The sequence below is a fragment of the Podarcis pityusensis genome (assembly GCF_964106645.2).
Source record: "Podarcis pityusensis genome assembly, chromosome: 7".
NCBI classification, from domain to species: domain Eukaryota; kingdom Metazoa; phylum Chordata; class Lepidosauria; order Squamata; family Lacertidae; genus Podarcis; species Podarcis pityusensis.
In genome coordinates, this window is record NC_138031.1 from 83,975,086 (window position 1) to 83,982,989 (window position 7,904).

Genomic DNA, 7,904 nt, shown 5'->3' on the forward strand with positions numbered 1-7,904 from the left:
GGAGAAAACGAGGGAAGATACTGAAAGTTCCCGGAGGCAGTTTTAGGAATGCTGGGGGTGGGGGGCAGATCCCACTCCAGGGTTATTTGAGGGACCTGTAAATGATCTGGTAATTTAACCAGAGCCACTAGCAGTCTGAGGTTTGTGAAGATAAACACATTATTTACCTGTATATAACTGTTGTCCTGCAGGATTTGAGCTCAACTGTAAATTTAGTTTGAATAAAAATACTTCCCCTCACTACTATCATTTTCTTGCTTTGGCCTTCACGTGCTGAAGCACTTGCTGATTTTGCCTTCAGCAGCTCACCCTATAAAATACTTTATCTGTAGTGGTACCTCCCCTCTCTCTGCTGGGCTTGCCTCCCATACTGAACACCACAAAATTGAGACATATGATTGCTTCGACCCACATCCTTTCAATTAAAACTCCCTACTGGACGGCTCTTTCAAACATTCCCGCCCCCGGTCCCATGTATACTTCAGCTGCAATCATGTGCACATCGTAAAGGTAAAGGGACCCCTGACCATTAGGTCCAGTCGTGACCGACTCTGGGGTTGCGGCGCTCATCTCGCTTTATTGGCCGAGGGAGCCGGCGTACAGCTTCCGGGACGTGTGGCCAGCATGACTAAGCCACTTCTGGCAAACCAGAGCAGCGCACGGAAACACTGTTTACCTTCCCGCCGGAATGGTACCTATTTATCTACTTGCACTTTGATGTGCTTTCGAACTCCGAGGTTGGCAGGAGCTGGGACCGAGCAACGGGAGCTCACCTCCGTCGCAGGGATTCGAACCGCTGACCTGATCAGCAAGCCCTAGGCTCTGTGGTTTAGACCACAGCGCCACCCGCGTCCCGTGCACATCTTGTTTCAGCTCAAACCTTGCAAATCTTGCAGGCTGAACAGAATGACTTCCCTGCAAGGGAATCCTTTGCCCCAAACGTTTCTCATAAGAGCTTGGCCATAGAAGAGGCTGCGTCCCTACAGCTCAAGAGTGTTTCCCTGCTTCTGGGATCCACTGTGGGTTTCAAAGGGTGACAGCACTCCCCTCTCAGCCCCAGGATTGGTGGAACCCAGGAAGAACCTGTCATTAGCGAGTTGCATACGGAGGGAGACAATGTAATTACAGTGGGCAGAGTTTGGGGGTGATTCAGACATCTGTGACCTTTATGGAGAAAAATTTGAATGCAATTTGATTCTTCTGACCTGCTTTTAGTTTATATTGTGGTCAACGTCTTTCTAAAATGAAGTAATAGCTGCCAACACTATCCCCCAGTCGATCTAATTGTGCATTTTCCAGGGAAGGCTGTGAATACAGCCTGCCTGCCTGCCTGCAGACTGGTGTGAAGACGCAGCATAGGGCATGCATCAGCAATGCCTGGCACAGGGAGATGGTGACAGTTGTCTTATTTCTGCAACCACTTGGCATAGGAATACAGGGCTCTGCTTTGCAGCAAGTCAGACCACCATGGTCCATCCAGGGCAGTGTTTTCTACCCTGAGTGGCAGAAACTCCCCAGGGGGGTAAGATGGGAGTCTCCCCCAGCCCTCCCTGAAAACATCAGGAACTGAACCCGGGGCCTCTCACATGCAAAAAAAACCCCTTTAAGGGCTGTTGCTACCTAAGTATCTAAAGTCTATGTGGGAATATGATGGAGGGTCTTCTCTGGTGGGTTTTTTTTTTTTTTTTGGCATTTTAATCTTTATTGGTTTTTGGAATACATCACAGTTAACCTTCTCCATCAAAAATATACATAAAAGAATATACTGAGATGCTGGAAATAAAGTAAAGATAAATAATGAAGTATTGAGATTTCCCTTCAGCCCATCACGGGTCCTCTACCTTTCTAAGTTAACTGCATATTAAATAGTATCTAGTTAATATTTATCCATTATTTCCATAAGTTATGTCACATTGCAGGAGTCATTCAATTTCCCCCGTTAATCTTGCCATCTCAGCATACTCAAATAATTTTGTCTGCCATTCCATTTTTGTTGGTATGATGGATAACTTTACATCCTCCTAATAGCTTTTGTGGTGTGATGGAGTAGGTTCAGGACCAACAAAATCATCTGCTTTCTCCAAGGAGGCCTTATTTATTTAGGCCATTTGCAGTTACTTTAATGATGTAATGATAGCTACTAGTTTAAAGGTAAAGGGACCCTTGACCATTAGGTCTAGTTGTGGCCGACTCTGGGGTTGTGGCACTCATCTCGCTTTACTGGCCAAGGGAGCCGGCGTACAGCTTCCGGGTCATGTGGCCAGCATGACTAAGCCGCTTCTGGTGAACCAGAGCAGCGCACGGAAACACCATTTACCTTCCCACCAGAGCGGTACCTATTTATCTACTTGCACTTTGACGTGCTTTCAAACTGCTAGGTGGGCAGGAGCAGGGACCTAGCAACGGGAGCTCACCCTGTCGCGGGGATTCGAACCGCCGACCTTCTGATCGGCAAGTCCTAGGCTCTGTGGTTTAACCCACAGCACCACCCGTTTAAGACAACTTCATGGGACATGTGTGCACCCAAAGTCATCTGCTGTGCTCACAAGCCTTTTTGTGGCTACAAATTCTTCCATTCAGAGGGTAGTACCCCAGAGTTGATCGCTGCAGAAAGAATGTCTGCATTTTATATATCTGTATGGAATTTAAGCCTTCTCCAAAAGATGGCACTGTTTGTTTGTACTCTACCTCAAACGCTGTGGGATACTGGAATCGCTGTCTAAAGAGAACTCCGATAGGGTCAAAATATTATTTATTGAAAGATATCACAATTCTAGTGCAGTTTCAACACTTGTCTTTGCCATATTACTCATGTACATATTATGAATATATTATGCACATAATATGTACATATTTTGCACATAGAAACAAGAACGGAACTTGCACAAAAATATCAGCAAGGTTTTGAAACGATGACCCTGTCCTTACATTTAGGTTGACCATTGGTCCATCCAGCCCCCACAATGTCTTTTTAACTGATGGAAGATCTCCTGTGTCTCAAGAGTTTCTCAGCCTTGATCAGCAATGCAAATAAAGAAAGCTCTACTATAGATACAGCAACAGAACCTTCCCAGGAGCTGGTCTGCTTCAATAACGCCCCCCTCTCCCCGCACACCTCCCAAAAGCGACTCGGGTTTGAGTGATTGCTTCATACTTACCTCATTTGTTTTTAAGTACAGATAGTTTATATAGCACCGATTAATTACTTGTGATCTGAAATTTCAAGCATTAGGAAAATACTCACCAGGGGTATACTTCCTTACCTTCTGTCTGCAGTTCCTCTATTCTATATGCCCTGATTCAAGGTGTGTTTTAACCCAGAAGATGCGTCACTTTTTCAGTCAGTGGAGCTTAGCTCTCTGATGCTAATTATTTCTGCAATCGTATCAGCCAGAAAAGCCATCATAGGCATTTTTAGATGGGAGGCAATGTGGTAAAGTTACCAAAACTTGATATATTCCCCCCTCCCTCTGATATGGTGGCCAGCTACCTGAATGCTCTGACTTATTTAGACTTATTTTGGCTCAACTTCAATGGTCCCCCCCCCCCCCCAGAAGGAGGGGAATCCATGGCCTCAATGTGTTTGTGACACATCAGAATCGATCACACATCACAAAAATATGGATGTACTATTTTATACATTAGGGAATAAAGACGTCTTCTACCAAGTTTGTCTGTTCTGACTATCGTCATCTGTCTAGAAATCAGGTGGGAACTTTCTCCAGCTATTCTGCCCGAGATCCTTATGAGTAATGGTGTCACAGGATGAAACCTGAGGGTTTCTGCATGCAAGATGCTTCATTTGCAACAGTATGGCCCTTTCCCTTGACAATGGGCATCTTGAGACTGTGGATGAAGAGGATATCATGCTGGACCAGTTGTTACACTCCGGTTGTAAATTTATGCACTACTAAGCTGGTAACTTAGGGGAAATATTCTTGGTTGTCTTACTAGCCCTATGCAAGAATCAGCAAGGTGCAACTCGCTAAGGAATGCAACCACAGCCAAGGGTTTCTTAAGAATGTGAGAACATAAGAGAAGCCAGCTCCTGGATCCAGAACAATAATTATACATACGTTATCAACCTTCTGAGAAAAATACAAAACATTAAACAAAGCCACAAAGACTTGCGAACTACCCAGCCAAAAATGAATTTATAATGTCTGGTTTCAATAGATTTTTCAAATGCTTAACTTAGTCTTTTAGATAAGTTCATGAAGATACCAACAGTCTCTTAAGCTTAAGCCAAGAAATTCTCTATAAGATTGAATATCAATATACGTATCAAGACTTTGAGATTAGACCACTGAAGAAGCCCGAAAAACTATCTTGGGAGTGTGCTACCTGCAAGCCCCAGTTAAAGGGCCCCATGGGGGGCAAACAGCGGCCTTTTGATTACTTGGACTGCCAGGGCGAAACAGGTGCAAAACGCCGACACCCTGTCATCTACAACTTTATTAACATCTATCTACAATTCTACTAGCATCTCTCGGTACTGTGAATATCACCAAACTTACCTTTCATTGGTATCTTCATGGCCACTGTTTTCATCACCTCCTGGCAAATAGAAGGGGAAGAAATGGAGGCAGTGAGAGATTTTAATTTCTTGGGCTTCATGATCACTGCAGATGGTGACAGCAGTCACAAAATTAAAAGATGCCTGCTCCTTGGGAGAAAGGTGATGACAAACCTAGACAGCATCTTAAAAAGCAGAGACATCACCTTGCCAACAAAGGTCCGTATAGTTAAAGCTATGGTTTTCCCAGTAGTGATGTATGGAAGTGAGAGCTGGACCATAAAGAAGGCTGATCGCCGAAGAACGGATGCTTTTGAATTATGGTGTTGGAGGAGACTCTTGAGAGTCCCATGGACTGCAAGAAGATCAAACTGATCCATTCTTAAGGAAATCAGCCCTGAGTGCTCACTGGAAGGACAGATCCTGAAGCTGAGGCGACCTCTTGAGAAGAGAAGACTCCCTGGAAAAGACCCTGATGTTGGGAAAGATTGAGGGCACAAAGAGAAGGGGACAACAGAGGACGAGATGGTTGGACAGTGTTCTCGAAGCTACCAACATGAGTTTGACCAAACTGTGGGAGGCAGTGGAAGACAGGAGTGCCTGGCGTGCTCTGGTCCATGGGGTCATGAAGAGTCGGACACGACTAAACGACTAAACAACAACAACCAGACTTTGTACGATGAAAAGCAAGCTGTGAAGTTTTGTGTATGCAGCAAATATGATGTCTAACACTGAACAGTGATTCCGCATATTGACTAGTGTTTCGTAGAATTCTTCGTCAGCGTGGTGGGGGGATATAGAATTGCTTCATAAACCCATCTTATTTCGAATGAATGTATGTAAATGAAAATATCAAATTCTGTGGAACAGTGCTCATGTAATAATGTAGTCACTGCTCACAGATTGACACAGGCAGTCTTCAGGCCAATGTGAATTCACCCTTTGCATTCTCTGGATGACTTCTGGAAGCCATCCTGTGAATATACATATGTTGAAAAATTCCCTGAAAAGTTACTATCTGGCTAAACTGTTCCAATGTTGGTCTTGTGGGCAATATCATAGATCCCTGTTATTTTCTGCTTATAGGAAAAAAATACACCAACACAGAAATCCACTATGTCTTTTACACGCAAATATACTTAGAATCATAAAACTGTAGAGTTGTAAGGGACTAATCTAGTCGAGGCCCCAGTGAGGCAGGAATCTCAGCTAAAACATTCAGTGTAAAGTGTCTTTGCATAAGTATATTGCTTTGGCCCTGAACATCTAGCCATCTTTTTTCTTTCTTTTTGTAATTCACACCATTCAAATGGATTGTAGATTGAGACACAGCCTGATAAACTAGATATATGGCTCATATTTTTAAATGACAAAATCATCTCTAAGAACATAAACAAATAACTGAAGAGAGATCTATAAAATGGAAATTAGTGTAATAAAGACTGAAACAATCATCTGGATTCTTCTGCTACTCCATGAATTGTAATGAACTGACACAATTGAGGAATTCAAGTGTCTTACAGGCATTTTTCAGATGCTAAGGAGAAAAGGATGAAGATATGGAAATATTTGCCCAGGAAGCAGGTCTCAAATCTCCATTCAGTTCAAATCAATTATCAATGCTGCTGAAATAAGTACATATAATACAGCTGTAAGATAAAAAGCTATCACTGCAGGCCTTTTTGCTAGTATTATGTTAATATATGCTTCAAATGTGAATCTAATTACTTGAATAGGTGACCTTCATATATGGCAGGGGTGGAGGGGAAGAGGCACTGCTGCAGAGAGGTTAATTTAGAATACGTGGGAAATGATAAAATAAATGTAAGCAGGGCTTTTTCCTGGGGGGGTATACAAGGGGTACGCATACCCCTAAACATTTTGTGAATCTAAGTTTGGTCTCATTGAGGGACAGTATTTCAGTATGAGTAGGAAAATGAGAGTATCCCTCAGAGTACCTTTTTAGAAAAAAGAAGCACTGAATTTAAGGAACCGCAGAAAGAGGAGGAAGGAAGTCGAGGTTTGAAATGTTAGAACTATTGTCAAACGTTTGAAATGCATATAAATGAAAACTATAAATAAAAATATAAATAAATATTTTTAAATGGATTCTCTCAGCTAAGGCCTGCATTAAATCATCCACAGGGCCGGTAAGAAATTCTACATTCCGAGGCACCGTGTGCTTCCGTGAAATCACCTACATTTGAAAAGCCTGCGAGTACCCTGTTCTGCCCCTGTCCTGCCCTGTCCCTTTTAATGGTGTTTTTGGGTCACTTCCGGGTTCAGCGCAATGCATATGTGCGCAGTCACGCACATGTTGAATGTGCATAAATGGAGGCTTGCCTGTATTCATAACCAACACAAGCCATAACTCTAGCAAAATATCCCAAACCTCTTGGTAGTTAAAATAAAAAAAATCCTTCCAGTAGCACCTTTAAGACCAACTAAGTTAGTTCTTGGTATGAGCTTTCGTGTGCAAGCACACTTCTTCAGATACACTGAAACAGAAGTTGCCAGATCCTTCTATATAGTGAGAAGGTGGGGAGGGGTATTACTCAGAAGGGTGGTGGGAATGGGAGATTGGCAGATAGCTGGGATGAGCCTGCTGACGACTCTTAACGACTGTAATGGGTCTTACAGGAAAAGGCAAGGGGTGAGAAGGTGAGAAATGGCTTAGTCATGTATAATGGGATAAGAATCCAATGTCTTTGTTCAAACCAGGTTTCTCCATGGTTTTAAGTTTGGTAATGAGTTGCAATTCATTAGTAAATAAAAACTTACAGTCGTTAAGAGTCGTCAGCAGGCTCATCCCAGCTATCTGCCAATCTCCCATTCCCACCACCCTTCTGAGTAATACCCCTCCCCACCTTCTCACTATATAGAAGGATCTGGCAACTTCTGTTTCAGTGTATCTGAAGAAGTGTGCTTGCACACGAAAGCTCATACCAAGAACTAACTTAGTTGGTCTTAAAGGTGCTACTGGAAGGATTTTTTTTATTTTGACTATGGCAGACCAACACGGCTACCTGTCTGTCTCTTGGTAGTTGTTATGTACTGAAGTTCTCACCCTGGGCCAGTAGGGGGATACTGTAGATAGTTTTCACTCAGGTCCACATATGCAAATAAGGGATTGAAAGTGACGTTCAGTGATTGGATAGTTACAGAAAATGGTTACTGTTGCGTTCTAGTGGAGCTCTATATAAGCAGGCTGGCTGAACCCTTCAGTTCAGTTCTGTTCTGTGAATAAACAAGAGCTGTTTGAAGAATCGCTGTGTCGTCTTAACAGTAGTGCATGTGTGAATGCATGCAAATGTTGGACATGTGTCTGGGTTCAGACACATGCATTGCATCTTTGTGTGTGGGAGGCAGATATGAGCTGCATCGCTCT